This window comes from Rutidosis leptorrhynchoides, chromosome 4 (genome assembly GCF_046630445.1).
Source record: "Rutidosis leptorrhynchoides isolate AG116_Rl617_1_P2 chromosome 4, CSIRO_AGI_Rlap_v1, whole genome shotgun sequence".
NCBI classification, from domain to species: Eukaryota; Viridiplantae; Streptophyta; class Magnoliopsida; order Asterales; family Asteraceae; genus Rutidosis; species Rutidosis leptorrhynchoides.
The window spans coordinates 54162852-54183239 of record NC_092336.1 but is presented as its reverse complement, the minus strand read 5'-3'; the positions used below and the strand labels follow the sequence as shown (position 1 = coordinate 54183239).

The 20388-nt window shown below is 35.5% G+C and overlaps 1 non-coding gene across 1 annotated transcript; it reads left to right on the top strand.

Annotated features, from left to right (window-relative positions):
• Window positions 1–19993: 19993 nt before the first annotated feature.
• LOC139845992 (small nucleolar RNA R71) lies at window positions 19994–20100 on the top strand. Its single transcript, XR_011758741.1, has one exon. It is a non-coding gene; the product is annotated as a small nucleolar RNA R71 (small nucleolar RNA).
• Window positions 20101–20388: the final 288 nt, after the last annotated feature.

The window sequence follows — 20388 nt, the reverse complement described above, 5'->3', positions numbered from 1 at the left end:
TTTCGTTCGAAAGATGGGGGATATCACATTGGGAAATCCATAAGTTACGATGTGTTTACTTTGACGCATATATTGCGGGGAACCCAAATTTTATTTTACGTAATGGGTTAAGAAATTATTTTGACTCAATATATCAGAATATTGGACTTCGTAATTTAGAAAAAGCGGCTAACATGCAACATAAAGAAGCATGTTATGCTTACGGATTAGTAATGTTCGCTTCTCACCAAAGTGAGAACAAGAACATCGGGCTACAACTATTAAACAAAACGTTCCCACAAGTGACAGAGTCGGTAATTGGGGTAAGAAATGAGGTTTTTAGATTGTTACGGGACTGTTGGACATTACGTAACCCTCGTCCCTTTGACGACGTTACAACACGCTGTCTTATCAACGGCCATAACGGTTATGTTCCACAAGACCAAGGATGGGAAGTAATCCTAGTAAAACCAGAATGCATGACTTGTTTCTGGACGTATGAATTACGTGTCTTTATTGCCTTTGCTGAACGACTTGTGTACTAGCTAGAATTATCTTCACAACCATCTTGTATCAAATTTATTGTGTGCTATATTTCATGCTATATGTAAAATAAGCGGTATTGTAAGTTTGTAAAATATTGTGTAAAAGTTTGAACGCGAAATATTATTATAATCAGTTTTTCATATAGAATTGTAGTAGTTGAATTGTATATTAGCTACTAAGTATGAACTTAACGGGTAGGTACTACCCGAATTTAAACTTATAAAACGCTAATATGAAGAAAAAGCTTTTATTAATGAGTTCATATTATGCTACGAAATACTATTAACTACTCTTAATATTCTGTATGATTAACTTGTTCCATTTGACTATTTTGAAGGAAATGGCACCGACTACTCGACACACCGTGAATATGAATGAAGAGGAATTCCGTACTTTTCTAGCTTCAAACATAGCCGCAGTACATGCTGTGATACATACCAACAATAACCTTGGATCTAGCAGTACAGGAAATCGTGTAGGATGCACCTACAAAGAATTCACTGCCTGCAAACCTTTGGAATTTGATGGAACCGAAGGACCGATCGGATTGAAACGGTGGACCGAGAAGGTCGAATCGGTGTTTGCCATAAGTAAGTGTACTGAAGAGGACAAAGTGAAGTACGCTACGCATACCTTCACAGGTTCTGCGTTAACATGGTGGAATACCTATCTAGAGCAAGTGGGACAAGACGATGCGTACGCACTACCGTGGTCAGCATTTAAGCACTTGATGAACGAGAAGTACCGTCCCAGAACCGAGGTCAATAAGCTCAAGACAGAACTTAGAGGGTTACGAACCCAAGGATTTGATATTACCACGTACGAAAGACGATTCACAGAATTGTGCCTATTGTGTCCGGGAGCATTCGAAGCTGAGGAAGAGAAGATCGACGCGTTTGTGAAAGGATTACCGGAAAGAATCCAAGAAGATATAAGTTCACACGAGCCCGCCTCCATACAACAGGCATGTAGAATGGCTCACAAACTAGTGAACCAGATTGAAGAAAGAATTAAAGAACAGACTACTGAAGAGGCCAATGTGAAGCAAGTCAAAAGAAAGTGGGAGGAAAACGGTGATAAGAATCACCAATACAACAACAACAGCAATTACAACAATAATCGCAACAATTATCCCAACAATCGCAACATCAATCGCAACTACAACAAATGGCCCAACAACAACAACAACAACAACAATAACAGCAACTACAACAATCATCCCAACAACAATAATAACCGCAACAACAACAACAATCAGAAGCAGCTATGCCAAAGGTGTGAAAAGCATCACTCGGGGTTCTGCACCAAATTTTGCAACAAGTGTAAAAGAAATGGTCATAGCGCGGCGAAGTGTGAGGTCTACGGACCAGGGGTTAATAGAACGAAAGGAACAAATGGTGTCGGAACGAGTAATGGCAGAGCAAGTAGCGTCGGAGCAAGTTATGCCAATGTAGTTTGTTATAAATGTGGAAAACCGGGCCACATTATTAGAAATTGCCCGAACCAGGAGAACACGAATGGACAAGGCCGCGGAAGAGTTTTCAATATTAATGCGGCAGAGGCACAGGAAGACCCGGAGCTTGTTACGGGTACGTTTCTTATTGACAATAAATCTGCTTACGTTTTATTTGATTCGGGTGCGGATAGAAGCTATATGAGTAGAGATTTTTGTGCTAAATTAAGTTGTCCATTGATGCCTTTGGATAGTAAATTTTTACTCGAATTAGCAAATGGTAAATTAATTTCAGCAGATAATATATGTCGGAATCGAGAAATTAAACTGGTTAGCGAAACATTTAAGATTGATTTGTTACCAGTAGAGTTAGGGAGTTTTGATGTGATAATCGGTATGGACTGGTTGAAAGAAGTGAAAGCAGAGATCATTTGTTACAAAAATGCAATTCGCATTATACGAGAAAAAGGAAAACCCTTAATGGTGTACGGAGAAAAGGGCAACACGAAGCTACACCTTATTAGTAATTTGAAGGCACAAAAACTAATAAGAAAAGGTTGCTATGCTGTTCTAGCACACGTCGAGAATGTAGCGACCCGACAAAATTGTCATTTACGGTGCCGTCTACTTAGGTCCCTTTGCGTGGTCATAGTCTCTATATGAGACGCGTTTGACCAAAATCATGTCGCATTCATTTGAAATGTACAAAACTTGCAAAGTTTAGTTTACAAAACGGTTCGACAACAAGTTTAAGTTTACAAAAGTTATAAAGTGTAAATGAAATAACTTGCGACATAATTAGTTTAAAATCACGGTTTGCTATAAATAACAAAAGTATGTAAGCTTTAAGTTTGAATCAAAAAGCGCTATCCCTAGCGTATGCATGTATACTTGACTCCAAGCAAGTAATCAAAGTGCGCGGAAGCATAAATCAAGTAGCCAAGTATGAACCTGAGAAACATATAGAAAACTGTCAACGAAAAACGTTGGTGAAATCATAGATGTAGTAATAAACGTTATTTTTGAATCACAAGATTTAGTATTTCCATAAAATTGATCATCCAAAAGTTGCATTCGAAAAGTTTGTTCGCGAGCACCCAATTATCAAGACTTAACGTTTCCTTCCATAGAACCCCATCACAATAGTGTTAGAACATACACTGTTTCTCAAAAATATATTTCATCCGTAGACGGTAGCGAACCGTCCAAAATGAGGGTTTGTCAAACCCGTATGGCCACACAATATAAGTTCTCGCTTACACCCTGCAAGTGTAACTAATGATAATCGAATTGAGGATTTTTGTTCTAACTCGCTGTGGAATGTTTGTTTCATCGTACTTGTGTTTAAAGTATAAAAGTAAGTAGTACAAAATGTAACAAAGTATATGTTTCTCAACCCACAATTTAAAAGTATAAAAAGTTGTTGAAAAGGTGGGACTATGATCTCACCTCGAGTGCAAGAGTATAATAGTACTTCACAAGTAACGTATGCAAGAACGAATGCTAGTCTTGACCTAAACAAATAGGTTTGTATCAATATCGGTAAACACGGTCGGTCAAAGTGTTCAATTAGTCCTATGGCTCGTTACGACTCGATTAAGTAGCATGTGAATCACGTTGTCAAGTTTCATGCAAGAATCAAGTATAAAATAAGATTAGAACGATTGTATAAGTGTTTTGTTAAGTTTGACTAAAGGTCAAACTTGGTCAAAGTCAACGAAAAAGTCAACGGGGTCGGGTCGGGTCCCGAACTATTTTTCTGAGGTTTTTATTCATATATAAGCATGTTAGAACAAGTTACATGTGAATCGGAGGTGCGTAGCATAGCAAACATTTTTTGAAATTTGACAAAGTAGGTCAGAACCCAAACACGGCTATTGCCGCGCCGCGGCCAGAGGTGTCGCGCCGCGACATTAGGCGTGGCCTGGTACCTGGTCAGTTTCAAAAGTTCAAGTCTTGATCCAAAATTCAATTTAGCACAAAACGCAAACCGTAAACACTTAGAATACGCATCTTATATCATTGGAAAGCTCTTTTGACAAGGAATACAATTAACTACCTTTCACCAAGCAAAAACATCAATTACAATAACCGAAAACTCGTCAATTGATCAAGAAAGGTTTATTTTCAAAGTTTCAAGTTCGTAAAACGTATTTTATGATTCGGGAATCCAATTTACACATACGATATGCCGTTTCGAAGGTAATTAAGCATACATTGCATCTAAACACTTACTAACAACATTAACAAGCATTCAATGCATCAAAAGTTCATTTCAAAGTCTATCAAACCCTAACCAGAATTCACAAAAATCAATAATCATGTGTTTGAAGTTTTCTTAATCAACCTACGCATCAAAACGAAGCTAGTGATACTAGTAACACAATTAAAACATGAACTTTAACAATCAAACAACATTTAATCTTCCAAAATGCAAGATTAAGCAAACCCATTTCAAATGTTCAAACTAGTTACTCAAAACAATAAATCGAGCAAGTAAATCATATATTCATGCTAGAAACGAGCCATAGACACTAACTAACACCATTTCAAATCAAAAACACGAATTTAGAGAAATCTAGAGTTTTAGAAATGTTACCCAAACGAGATGAAGTTGGTATCAAATTGTAGAGGATGAAGAGAGGATTCCAAATACGTAATTTGTTTTGATGTTGGCCTCCTAGATCGAATTTAGATGATGAATGATTGAATTGGGTAAATGTGTGTGTGTTCTTGCTAGAGAGAAAGAGAGAGAGGTGAAGATGATTGAATGGTGGTGATTGGGGTGGACTAGTTGACCTAGTCAACTAGTTTGCCCCGTGTCAATTTTAGTCCCTCGAATTTAGAAGCGGGTGCGGGATTTTACCGAACGAATATTTTGAAAATGCTCGAGTAAACGAGTGATGTTATAATTAAATAACGGAAATATTATGAACGTTAGTCAACGAAAACTACGAATTTAGATAACGAAAGATATTATCTAAAAAAAAAAAAAGACGGTCGTTAAAATAATTTAACGGAAAAATGCGGGATGTTACATTACCTACACCTTAAAAGAAATTTCGTCCCGAAATTTAGTTGAAAGTAGTAGTCGTTGTTCCTTCATCGAGATCGTGCGTTGCCCATTCTACGGATAAGTGAAAGTACTTCATCGGGCATTTCAACGAACTTTGACAGTCGGGGTTTTACGTTGTTTCAGAGTTTGGTTTCATGATTCAAAATTTCAACCGGTTCTCCTAGGAAGGAAAGTTTGTCATCGATAGTAGGTTCATCGAAGAGGGTAACAAGTCCTGGTTTCGCAAGGCACGTCTTTAAGTTTGATACGTAGAATGTGGGATGTACGGAGACTCGAATGAGTTGAAAAATCTAAACGGCTAGTAACGGGTCCGAAACGCCCCAGGATTTTAAAAGGTTTTGTGTATCGCGGATTTAGCTTCCTACGTTTATCGAAACGGATTGCACCTTCCTAAGGTGCGAATTTTAACGTTACGCGGTTACCCACTTGGAATTCGAGAGGTCCACGTCTAACATCGGCATAGCTCTTTTGGCGACTACGGTCCGCCTTGAGCCTTTCTTGGATTTGAACGATCATAACGGTTATCTCATGAATGAGTCCGGGTCCGGTGGTTTCCATGTCAACTACTTCGGTTCAACAATTTAGAAAATGACAATTGTGGCTATATGAGTTCTCGAAAGGTGTGGCGTTAATACTCGAATGAAAATTATTGTAGTACTAGAATTCGACTAAAGGCAAATACTTTTCTCAAGTAAATTTGAAGTTGATAACGCAACTTCGTATTACGGCTTTCAAGGTTGAATTGTACATGTGCTTTGTTCGTCGGTTTGTGGATGATACGCGGTACTCATGTCTAAACGTGGTCCCGAGACTTTTGTAAGGCACTCCTCAATCTAGAAGTGAAACGAGGATCTCGATCCGAAACGAGGTACATTTCCTTAAGATAAATTTGAATAAGTTTGTTAGGACTTGAAAACTTTAGTTAGAACAAGTTTCTGTTTCTCAAGAATTTCGCGCCGCGTAAGATTTATCGGTTTTCGAAAACGTTTGTTAGGACTATTCACCCTCGTGGTGAATACTAGTATAACGTGAAGAGTCTCTCTCTCCATTGAGAGTTTAGAATAATGATTTCCTTAAACGGAAGTACGAGTGTAATGCGAGAGAAGTTTCCGCCTCGATGTGAGCATACCAAACAGTTTGTAGTTCGTCGATAAAACTATGCGAAAACGAGGTAGTATACACGTATAACATACGTCTGATGTTGAAAGAATTTGCCATTCATTCGGAAGCATAACTATGGTTCGACAATAATCGAAGATGTGTCCCGGGTATGGTTGTTATCAGTATTCTCGGGGTTTTCGGATATCCAATCAAGAAAGATGAAGTCATGTACATGGCACATGGTGGTGATTAGGTTGATCGAGTCCAACCACCATCACGTGTCATTAGAACTTTGGTATGACTTACCGTAATATAACCACGTTGATCGAGTGTCGTTATATTACGCTAACTCATACCTCCATTCCCACATCACTCCATAGATTCAAGTTCGTATAATCATAAAGTTTTAAAATGAACAAAGTGTAACGATGTCTCTAACGTGACTCGTATTGAATCGAAAGAATTAGTGCAACTCGGAAGGAGCGTTTCCCGAGGGAAGTGTATAAATGATTGTTCAAGTCAATGCGGTTCAAGTCAAACAATAATGTCCTTAGGCACGAAAAGAGTAACGAATTATGATAACGAGTAGTACGCAACCGTAGTGATAAGTAGTGACGACGATACTCACCTAGAGTAGTGATGGTAGTAACAAGAAGTGGTAGATAGTGAAGAACACTGGTGTGGCACCGATAGTAAGTTGAGACGGTGGCGAATAACAATCTGGGAGACAGAGTTCCCGAACAAGTGTGACTAACGAAGTCGTTGTCATCCTTTCGTGTATGAATCTTGAAATTAACGTGGTTTACCAGAAAGTGGCAGAATACCGATTCGTATGATGAAAGTTTGGTATCATTAAGAAGTTTGCCTAAGAATGATTTAAGTATAATGCACAAGTAGTCAAGTAAGTGCTATCTATAGCAAATGTATGTCAGAATGCAATGACTAACAATCCGGTTGTAGTCTAGATTCACTAATGCGTCCTAACGACTCTGTCAGACACACTAATACATATCCTAGTTCCCTACAACCAACGCTCTGATACCATCTGTAGCGACCCAACAAAATCGTCATTTACGGTGCCGTCTACTTAGGTCCCTTTGCGTGGTCATAGTCTCTATATGAGACGCGTTTGACCAAAATCATGTCGCATTCATTTGAAATGTACAAAACTTGCAAAGTTTAGTTTACAAAACGGTTCGACAACAAGTTTAAGTTTACAAAAGTTATAAAGTGTAAATGAAATAACTTGCGACATAATTAGTTTAAAATCACGGTTTGCTATAAATAGCAAAAGTATGTAAGCTTTAAGTTTGAATCCAAAAGCGTTATCCCTAGCGTATGCATGTATACTTGACTCCAAGCAAGTAATCAAAGTGCGCGGAAGCATAAATCAAGTAGCCAAGTATGAACCTGAGAAACATATAGAAAACTGTCAACGAAAAACGTTGGTGAAATCATAGATGTAGTAATAAACGTTATTTTTGAATCACAAGATTTAGTATTTCCATAAAATTGATCATCCAAAAGTTGCATTCCAAAAGTTTGTTCGCGAGCACCCAATTATCAAGACTTAACGTTTCCTTCCATAGAACCCCATCACAATAGTGTTAGAACATACACTGTTTCTCAAAAATATATTTCATCCGTAGACGGTAGCGAACCGTCCGAAATGAGGGTTTGTCAAACCCGTATGGCCACACAATATAAGTTCTCGCTTACACCCTGCAAGTGTAACTAATGATAATCGAATTGAGGATTTTTGTTCTAACTCGCTGTGGAATGTTTGTTTCATCGTACTTGTGTTCAAAGTATAAAAGTAAGTAGTACAAAATGTAACAAAGTATATGTTTCTCAACCCACAATTTAAAAGTATAAAAAGTTGTTGAAAAGGTGGGACTATGATCTCACCTCGAGTGCAAGAGTATAATAGTACTTCACAAGTAACGTATGCAAGAACGAATGCTAGTCTTGACCTAAACAAATAGGTTTGTATCAATATCGGTAAACACGGTCGGTCAAAGTGTTCAATTAGTCCTATGGCTCGTTACGACTCGATTAAGTAGCATGTGAATCACGTTGTCAAGTTTCATGCAAGAATCAAGTATAAAATAAGATTAGAACGATTGTATAAGTGTTTTGTTAAGTTTGACTAAAAGTCAAACTTGGTCAAAGTCAACGAAAAAGTCAACGGGGTCGGGTCGGGTCCCGAACTATTTTTCTGAGGTTTTTATTCATATATAAGCATGTTAGAAAAAGTTACATGTGAATCGGAGGTGCGTAGCATAGCAAACATTTTTCGAAATTTGACAAAGTAGGTCAGAACCCAAACACGGCTATTGCCGCGCCGCGGCCAGAGGTGTCGCGCCGCGACATTAGGCGTGGCCTGGTACCTGGTCAGTTTCAAAAGTTCAAGTCTTGATCCAAAATTCAATTTAGCACAAAACGCAAACCGTAAACACTTAGAATACGCATCTTATATCATTGGAAAGCTCTTTTGACAAGGAATACAATTAACTACCTTTCACCAAGCAAAAACATCAATTACAATAACCGAAAACTCGTCAATTGATCAAGAAAGGTTTATTTTCAAAGTTTCAAGTTCGTAAAACGTATTTTATGATTCGGGAATCCAATTTACACATACGGTATGCCGTTTCGAAGGTAATTAAGCATACATTGCATCTAAACACTTACTAACAACATTAACAAGCATTCAACGCATCAAAAGTTCATTTCAAAGTCTATCAAACCCTAACCAGAATTCACAAAAATCAATAATCATGTGTTTGAAGTTTTCTTAATCAACCTACGCATCAAAACGAAGCTAGTGATACTAGTAACACAATTAAAACATGAACTTTAACAATCAAACAACATTTAATCTTCCAAAATGCAAGATTAAGCAAACCCATTTCAAATGTTCAAACTAGTTACTCAAAACAACAAATCGAGCAAGTAAATCATATATTCATGCTAGAAACGAGCCATAGACACTAACTAACACCATTTCAAATCAAAAACACGAATTTAGAGAAATCTAGAGTTTTAGAAATGTTACCCAAATGAGATGAAGTTGGTATCAAATTGTAGAGGATGAAGAGAGGATTCCAAATACGTAATTTGTTTTGATGTTGGCCTCCTAGATCGAATTTAGATGATGAATGATTGAATTGGGTAAATGTGTGTGTGTTCTTGCTAGAGAGAAAGAGAGAGAGGTGGAGATGATTGAATGGTGGTGATTGGGGTGGACTAGTTGACCTAGTCAACTAGTTTGCCCCGTGTCAATTTTAGTCCCTCGAATTTAGAAGCGGGTGCGGGATTTTACCGAACGAATATTTTGAAAACGCTCGAGTAAACGAGTGATGTTATAATTAAATAACGGAAATATTATGAACGTTAGTCAACGGAAACTACGAATTTAGATAACGGAAGATATTATCTAAAAAAAAAAAGACGGTCGTTAAAATAATTTAACGGAAAAATGCGGGATGTTACAGAGAAAGTACAAACTGAAGAAGAGAGCATCAATGATGTTCCCATTGCAAAAGAATTTCCCGATGTATTTCCGAAAGAATTACCGGGATTACCCCCACATCGATCTGTTGAATTTCAAATAGATCTTGTACCAGGAGCTGCACCAATAGCTCGTGCTCCTTACAGACTCGCACCCAGTGAGATGAAAGAACTGCAAAGCCAATTACAAGAACTTTTAGAGCATGGTTTCATTCGACCAAGCACATCACCGTGGGGAGCTCCTGTTTTGTTTGTCAAGAAGAAAGATGGTACATTCAGGTTGTGTATCGACTACCGAGAGTTGAACAAACTTACCATCAAGAACCGTTACCCACTACCGAGAATCGACGACTTATTTGATCAACTATAAGGCTCGTCTGTTTATTCAAAGATTTACTTATGTTTCGGGTATCATCAAATGCGGGTGAAAGAAGATGATATTCCAAAGACTGCTTTCAGAACACGTTACGGTCATTACGAGTTTATGGTCGTGCCGTTTGGTTTAACTAATGCACCAGCTGTGTTCATGGACTTATGAACCGAGTGTGTGGACCATACCTTGACAAGTTTGTCATTGTTTTCATTGATGATATACTTATTTACTCAAAGAATGACCAAGAACACGGTGAACATTTGAGAAAGGTGTTAGAAGTATTGAGGAAGGAAGAATTGTACGCTAAGTTTTCAAAGTGTGCATTTTGGTTGGAAGAAGTTCAATTCCTCGGTCACATAGTGAACAAAGAAGGTATTAAGGTGGATCCGGCAAAGATAGAAACTGTTGAAAAGTGGGAAACCCCGAAAACTCCGAAACACATACGCCAGTTTTTAAGACTAGCTGGTTACTACAGAAGGTTCATCCAAGACTTTTCCAGAATAGCAAAACCCTTGACTGCATTAACGCATAAAGGGAAGAAATTTGAATGGAATGATGAACAAGAAAAGCGTTTCAGTTATTGAAGAAAAAGCTAACTACGGCACCTATATTGTCATTGCCTGAAGGGAATGATGATTTTGTGATTTATTGTGACGCATCAAAGCAAGGTCTCGGTTGTGTATTAATGCAACGAACGAAGGTGATTGCTTATGCGTCTAGACAATTGAAGATTCATGAACAAAATTATACGATGCATGATTTGGAATTAGGCGCGGTTGTTTTTGCATTAAAGACTTGGAGGCACTACTTATATGGGGTCAAAAGTATTATATATACCGACCACAAAAGTCTTCAACACATATTTAATCAGAAACAACTGAATATGAGGCAGCGTAGGTGGATTGAATTATTGAATGATTACGACTTCGAGATTCGTTACCACCCGGGGAAGGCAAATGTGGTAGCCGATGCCTTGAGCAGGAAGGACAGAGAACCCATTCGAGTAAAATCTATGAATATAATGATTCATAATAACCTTACTACTCAAATAAAGGAGGCGCAACAAGGAGTTTAAAAAGAGGGAAATTTAAAGGGTGAAATACCCAAAGGATCGGAGAAGCATCTTAATATTCGGGAAGACGGAACCCGGTATAGGGCTGAAAGGATTTGGGTACCAAAATTTGGAGATATGAGAGAAATGCTACTTAGAGAAGCTCATAAAACCAGATACTCAATACATCCTGGAATGGGGAAGATGTACAAGGATCTCAAGAAACATTTTTGGTGGCCGGGTATGAAAGCCGATGTTGCTAAATACGTAGGAGAATGTTTGACGTGTTCTAAGGTCAAAGCTAAGCATCAGAAATCATCAGGTCTACTTCAACAACCCGAAATCCCAGAATAGAAATGGGAAAACATTACCATGGATTTCATCACTAAATTGCCAAGGACTGCAAGTGGTTTTGATACTATTTGGGTAATAGTTGATCGTCTCACCAAATCAGCACACTTCCTGCCAATAAGAGAAGATGACAAGATGGAGAAGTTAGCACGACTGTATTTGAAGGAAGTCGTCTCCAGACATGGAATACCAATCTCTATTATCTCTGATAGAGATGGCAGATTTATTTCAAGATTCTGGCAGACATTACAGCAAGCATTAGGAACTCGTCTAGACATGAGTACTGCCTATCATCCACAAACTGATGGGCAGAGCGAAAGGACGATACAAACTCTTGAAGACATGCTACGAGCATGTGTTATTGATTTCAGAAACAGTTGGGATCGACATCTACCGTTAGCAGAATTTTCCTACAACAACAGCTACCATTCAAGCATTGAGATGGCGCCGTTTGAAGCACTTTATGGTAGAAAGTGCAGGTCTCCGATTTGTTGGAGTGAAGTGGGGGATAGACAGATTACGGGTCCAGAGATTATACAAGAAACTACCGAGAAGATCATCCAAATTCAACAACGGTTGAAAACCGCCCAAAGTCGACAAAAGAGCTACGCTGACATTAAAAGAAAAGATATAGAATTTGAAATTGGAGAGATGGTCATGCTTAAAGTTGCACCTTGGAAAGGCGTTGTTCGATTTGGTAAACGAGGGAAATTAAATCCAAGGTATATTGGACCATTCAAGATTATTGATCGTGTCGGACCAGTAGCTTACCGACTTGAGTTACCTCAACAACTCGCGGCTCTACATAACACTTTTCAGGTCTCGAATTTGAAGAAATGTTTTGCTAAAGAAGATCTCACTATTCCGTTAGATGAAATCCAAATCAACGAAAAACTTCAATTCATCGAAGAACCCGTCGAAATAATGGATCGTGAGGTTAAAAGACTTAAGCAAAACAAGATACCAATTGTTAAGGTTCGATGGAATGCTCGTAGAGGACCCGAGTTCACCTGGGAGCGTGAAGATCAGATGAAGAAGAAATACCCGCATCTATTTCCAGAAGATTCGTCAACACCTTCAACAGCTTAAAATTTCGGGACGAAATTTATTTAACGGGTAGGTACTGTAGTGACCCGAACTTTTCCATGTTTATATATATTAATTGAGATTGATATTTACATGATTAAATGTTTCCAACATATTAAGCAATCAAACTTGTTAAGACTTGATTAATTGAAATATGTTTCATATAGACAATTGACCACCCAAGTTGACCGGTGATTCACGAACGTTAAAACTTGTAAAAACTATATGATGACATATATATGGATATATATATATATATATATAGTTAACATGATACTATGATAAGTAAACATATCATTAAGTATATTAACAATGAACTACATATGTAAAAACAAGACTACTAACTTAATGATTTTTAAACGAGACATATATGTAACGATTATCGTTGTATAGACATTTAATGTATATATATCATATTAAGAGATATTCATACATGATAATATCATGATAATATAATAATTTAAAATCTCATTTGATATTATAAACATTGGGTTAACAACATTTAACAAGATCGTTAACCTAAAGGTTTCAAAACAACACTTACATGTAACGACTAACAATGACTTAACGACTCAGTTAAAATGTATATACATGTAGTGTTTTAATATGCATTTATACACTTTTGAAAGACTTCAATACACTTATCAAAATACTTCTACTTAACAAAAATATTTACAATTACATCCTCGTTCAGTTTCATCAACAATTCTACTCGTATGCACCCGTATTCGTACTTGTACAATACACAGCTTTTAGATGTATGTACTATTGGTATATACACTCTAATGATCAGCTCTTAGCAGCCCATGTGAGTCACCTAACACATGCAGGAACCATCATTTGGCAACTAGCATGAAATATCTCATAAAATTACAAAAATAAGAGTAATCATTCATGACTTATTTACATGAAAACAAAATTACATATCCTTTATATCTAATCCATACACCAACGACCAAAAACACCTACAAACACTTTCATTCTTCAATTTTCTTCATCTAATTGATCTCTCTCAAGTTCTATCTTCAAGTTCTAAGTGTTCTTCATATATTCTACAAGTTCTAGTTACATAAAATCAAGAATACTTTCAAGTTTGCTAGCTCACTTCCAATCTTGTAAGGTGATCATCCAACCTCAACAAATCTTTTTTTCTTACAGTAGGTTATCATTCTAATACAAGGTAATAATCATATTCAAACTTTGGTTCAATTTCTATAACTATAACAATCTTATTTCAAGTGATGATCTTACTTGAACTTGTTTTCGTGTCATGATTCTGCTTCAAGAACTTCGAGCCATCCAAGGATCCGTTGAAGCTAGATCCATTTTTATCTTTTCCAGTAGGTTTATCCAAGGAACTTAAGGTAGTAATTATGTTCATAACATCATTCGATTGATACATATAAAGCTATCTTATTCAAAGGTTTAAACTTGTAATCACTAGAACATAGTTTAGTTAATTCTAAACTTGTTCGCAAACAAAAGTTAATCCTTCTAACTTGACTTTTAAAATCAACTAAACACATGTTCTATATCTATATGATATGCTAAATTAATGATTAAAAACCTGGAAACACGAAAAACACCGTAAAACCGGATTTACGTCGTCGTAGTAACACCGCGGGCTGTTTTGGGTTAGTTAATTAAAAACTATGATAAACTTTGATTTAAAAGTTGTTATTCTGAGAAAATGATTTTTATTATGAACATGAAACTATATCCATAAATTATGGTTAAACTCAAAGTGGAAGTATGGTTTCTAAAATGGTTATCTAGACGTCGTTCTTTCGACTGAAATGACTACCTTTACAAAAACGACTTGTAACTTATTTTTCCGACTATAAACCTATAATTTTTCTGTTTAGATTCATAAAATAGAGTTCAATATGAAACCATAGGAATTTGATTCACTCAAAACGGATTTAAAATGAAGAAGTTATGGGTAAAACAAGATTGGATAATTTTTCTCATTTTAGCTACGTGAAAATTGGTAACAAATCTATTCCAACCATAACTTAATCAACTTGTATTGTATATTATGTAATCTTGAGATACCATAGACACGTATACAATGTTTTGACCTATCATGTTGACACATCTATATATATTTCGGAACAACCATAGACACTCTATATGTGAATGTTGGAGTTAGCTATACAGGGTTGAGGTTGATTCCAAAATATATATAGTTTGAGTTGTGATCAATACTGAGATACGTATACACTGGGTCGTGGATTGATTCAAGATAATATTTTTCGATTTATTTCTGTACATCTAACTGTGGACAACTAGTTGTAGGTTACTAACGAGGACAACTGACTTAATAAACTTAAAACATCAAAATATATTAAAAGTGTTGTAAATATATTTTGAACATACTTTGATATATATGTATATATTGTTATAGGTTCGTGAATCAACCAGTAGCCAAGTCTTACTTCCCGACGAAGTAAAAATCTGTGAAAGTGAGTTATAGTCCCACTTTTAAAATCTAATATTTTTGGGATGAGAATACATGCAGGTTTTATAAATGATTTACAAAATAGACACAAGTACGTGAAACTACATTCTATGGTTGAATTATCGAAATCGAATATGCTCCTTTTTATTAAGTCTGGTAATCTAAGAATTAGGGAACAGACACCCTAATTGACGCGAATCCTAAAGATAGATCTATTGGGCCTAACAAACCCCATCCAAAGTACCAGATGCTTTAGTACTTCGAAATTTATATCATATCCGAAGGGTGTCCCGGAGTGATGGGGATATTCTTATATATGCATCTTGTTAATGTCGGTTACCAGGTGTTCACCATATGAATGATTTTTATCTCTATGTATGGGATGTGTATTGAAATATGAAATCTTGTGGTCTATTATTATGATTTGATATATATAGGTTAAACCTATAACTCACCAACATTTTTGTTGACGTTTTAAGCATGTTTATTCTCAGGTGATTATTAAGAGCTTCCGCTGTCGCATACTTAAATAAGGACGAGATTTGGAGTCCAAGCTTGTATGATATTGTGTAAAAACTGCATTCAAGAAACTTATTTTGTTGTAACATATTTGTATTGTAAACCATTATGTAATGGTCGTGTGTAAACAGGATATTTTAGATTATCATTATTTGATAATCTACGTAAAGCTTTTTAAACCTTTATTGATGAAATAAAGGTTATGGTTTGTTTTAAAATGAATGTAGTCTTTGAAAAACGTCTCATATAGAGGTCAAAACCTCGCAACGAAATCAATTAATATGGAACGTTTTTAATCAATAAGAATGAGACATTTCAACACACATGACATAACTGTCAAATATAATACATGACAAAGATTTTATTGAATGCAACACTTCATTTAAACAAAAGCATGAGACTCTATGCACAGCTTGCTCAGATAATGCAACGGCGGAAGACTTTCTTAAGGACCTGAGAATAAACATGCTTAAACAGTCAACACAAAGGTTAGTGAGATATATAGGTTTAGCGTCGATATAAATATAGACCACAAGATTTCATAGTTATAAATATATGTACACTCGCAAGTGTATAAAAGTATTCTATAAGTTGTTGAGCGCTTCGGTAACCATACTTAACCATAAATGTAGCATATTCCCTTTATTATGAAATCTCCCTACACTGTACCAAGTGTAGTAAAAATGAAGTACTATGCAACCGTTTACGATACTAGAGCGACTAGCCCGGTTGGGGTTGTCAAACCCGATAGATCTATCAATAGGATTCGCGCTTACATGTTCTTACAACATGTAAATATTAGTTACCAAGCTATTAGGGAAGATATGCAAGGTGGTACAACTCAACGTAGAATATATTTTAAGTACTTGTGTCTATGGCGTAAAACATAAAATGCATGTATTCTCATCCCAAAATATTTGTAGAGTTTAAAAATGGGACTATATACTCACGGTAGTAAAAGTATATTAATAATAAGTTTTCAGCTTATTAAAAATATGGCCGTCGTCCTTGGATTGACGAACCTATAACAATAATAATGATTCAGATAATAATACGACATGTGAATAAAATAAAACAAGTTCATAGAATACTTATATATTAATTTTTAACATTTTTATGTTAGTAGTCCTTTGTTAGTAGTCCAAAATAGTCTGAAATGTCCAACAGTCCAATAATCGGTATATATATAATCTTAGATTTACCCCACGACGTATTGTATACATATTGTCTTTGCATCAACCCAGAGACTTATTGTATACGTATTGTCTTAGAATTTATCAAAACGTATTGTATACTTATTTTCTTAGGATTTATCAAAACGTATTGTATACTTATTGTCATGGAATGTACCAAAATTATTATATATATATATATATATATATATATATATATATATATATATATATATATATATATATATATATATATATATATATATATATATACAATCTCAGAATTAACTAAGATTATAATATTTTGTTATACTAATGATAACATATCCAAATATATATAGGATATAGGAAAAGTTAACAAGGATATGGTTAATATAGTTTTTACAATATAAATTTCGTCCATACAACGTTAATTTTAGCAGATTTTGTTTTGCTCGCCAAATATTCATTACAAATCCGTTTAAAGTAAATCAAATTGCTATGGATTCTTTAAGAAGTTAATTTTTCAAAAAAAAAAAAATGAAAAGTTCAGTCCATGTATTAATATTCAGAGTTTTACCCTCTTTTTACAGATTTGGAAGAATCCCGGCACCCACCCAATATATGATTTTTGATAAAATACTTCCACTTTGTCTAAAATCATGTAAAAAATACTGGAAGTCTTATTTACATATATTAACATATTTCCAAAGTCTTAGCCTCGAACTCAAAGTCTAAGATAGGTTTTTAATTCCCAACCCAAAACAGCCCGCTTTTTACCGAATGGAGATTAAACGATATATGTTAAGTTTCAAGGTGTTCTTCATATGTACTAGTTATAAGTTCTTATATTAACTTAATATAACATCATAATACATATAAATAAGTGTTATTAGAGTTAAGTTATAAAGATTAGATTAGTTCTTCAAACAAGTTTAGAATCAACTAAACTATGTTCTAGTTTATAAACTCTTATATAGATAGCTATAAACATATGAATTGAACAAGAGTTGAAGTAGAGTTTTTACCTCAAGTTTAGAATGTAAAGTTGCTGGAAAGAAGTAGTAGAACAAAACTTGAGAGAGTTCTTGCAAGTGTGTGTGAAAATTGGAAGTAAAATTTGGAAAATGAATATGTAAAAATGAGTTAGAAATGGTGCTTATTTATAGGCTTGAAAATTTGGTTTTTAGTGAAACATATAAGATAAGTTAAAATGTATTAAGTCATGGATGACATATTAAATTGATTAGGTCATGGATGACATAATACACAAATAATTGCAGATTTCTATTAGTATATACCAATAGTAAATACTTCTAGAAGCTGTGTATAATACGGGTAAAAATACCGTATGAATGCGAGTAGAATTCTTGAGGAAATTGAATGAAAATACGAGTATAGCTATCCTTTATATGTATTGGTATATTATAAAGTGTATTTAATACTTGTAAGGATGTATTTACACTTGTAATACTTTATATGTAAATACATTTTAACATAAGTTAATTACGTCGTTTAAATAGTAACATATATATTGTTCAAAAACTCTTTAAATTAGTAGTATAAAAATATATATATAATACTTTATTAATATACTTAATGAGATATTTAATTATCATATTTTCAAGTTAAATCTATATATATATACACATATATATATAATTAATACAAGTTATGACATTCGTGAATCGTAAGAATAAAAGTGTGGTCAAACGTTTACATAAATTCCGTTTCAATTAATCAAGTCTTAACAAGTTTGATTGCTTAACATGCTGGAAACATTTAATTGTGTAAATATTAATCTCATATATAAAAACGGAAAAATCCGGGTCGTTTTACACATAATTGTTCGTGAATCGTCAAGAGCAGTCGATGGGTAAATGAATACATGAACACAGTTCAAAGTGTTTTTGAGATTTCAACATTACAGACTTTGCTTATTGTGTCAGAAACATATAAAGATCAGGTTTAAATTTGGTCAGAAATTTCTGGGTTGTCACAGTACTAGCCCCCAAATCGGCTAATGCCCTCATACAATCAAGGTCACCCATTAGACATGGAATAGTGAAACAACCCGGATCTTGAAGCTTTTCGGGAAGGGTGTTGGACACCAGCGCTGAACATCTAGCATTTAAAGTGACTGATGAAACGCTTTCCATCTTCTTTCGGTTGGTGAGCATGTCCTTCAAGAATCGAGCATATTTAGGCATTCCTGCAATAACATCAATAAAAGGTAAATTTACGTTAACTTTCTTGATGAGCTCCATGAATCTTGACTTTTCTTCCTCGAGATTCTCCAATCTTTGTTTTCTTGGGAATGGGAGCGGTGGTTGATACGCTTTGACTCGGACCGTGTGTTTTTGACTTTCCATGTGTTCATTGTCAACACCTTCAACCCCATTTTCCGGCTCCTTTTCTTTCTCCGGTTCATTCACACTACTTTGTTTACTCTCTTTCGTTAATGGAACACGAAATTCAGAAACTTCTGGCATCCTTGGTGGATCATAGGTTACCCCACTTCGGGTAGTGATAGCCTTTGCTTGCTCGTTTTGGGGGTTAGATTGCGTGTTGCTTGGCAATTCTCCCGGTTTTCTTTCACTTAACAATTTAGCAAGATTACTCATTTGTTGTTCCAATACTTGAATGGAAGATTGTTGGTTTCTAAATTGCTGATCATTCTTCTCATTCGTTTGGCTTATATTGGTGACAAGTTTTGTTTGCGATGAAATTAACTTCTCCAACATATTCTCCACATTTGACTTTTTCTCTTCATGTTGGGGTTTTTGATAAAAACCCGGAGTTTGTTTTTGGAACCCACTACTTGACCCTTATTGGAAATTTGAATTTTGACCTTGAGGGTTGTAAGGGTTGTTGAAGTTTCGGTTGAATTGGGCTCTTCCTTGAAATTAGTTGTTATTCCTTTGGCTTATGAAAGCCACTTCTTCTTTCTGAGCCATTGTCAAACCTGCATCACAATCTTTTCCTAAATGGAGACCACCATAGTATTCACAACCTACCTTCATACTATGAATTTCCTTGGTGATCTTTTCCATGTTTCGAGCAACACCGTCTATTTTCACACTTAGTGAACTAAGGTCATCATAAGCACCAGCGCTTTGAACTTGAGAATGACGAGTAATTGGTCTTTCTTGATGCCACTCATGAGAATGACGAGTAATTGGTCTCCAACATTTTCACACTTATTTCTCGATTATCTCATAAGCTTCTTGCTCGGTTTTGTCCATGAGTGAACCTCCAGTCGCTTGATCAATAGAAATTCGAGTTGCAACATCACAACCCTTGTAAAAGATTTGAACTTTTTGGAAGGTATCTAAACCATGGTTTGGACAACCTCTTAGCATTTTGAAAAATCGATTCCATGCTTCATATAAGGTTTCCATCGGCTTTTGACATAATTGGGTAATTTCTTGTTGGAGTCTCGCGGACTTAGAAGCTGGAAAATATTTCTTAAGTAATTTTTCCAACATACCATCCAAGTTTCTATAGTAGCGTCGGGTAATGAATCTAACCAACTCCGTACTTCCCTGTGGAGTGTCCGTGGGAAAAGTATTAAAAATACATTTTGGTCGGTGTCCGCTTGAAGCTTGAATAGAACACATATCTCTTGAAAAAGACGAATATGTTCATTAGCATCTTCATTCGGACCTCCACCAAATTGACATCTATTGTTAATCATTTGGAGAATAGGTCCTTTTATTTCAAATTTC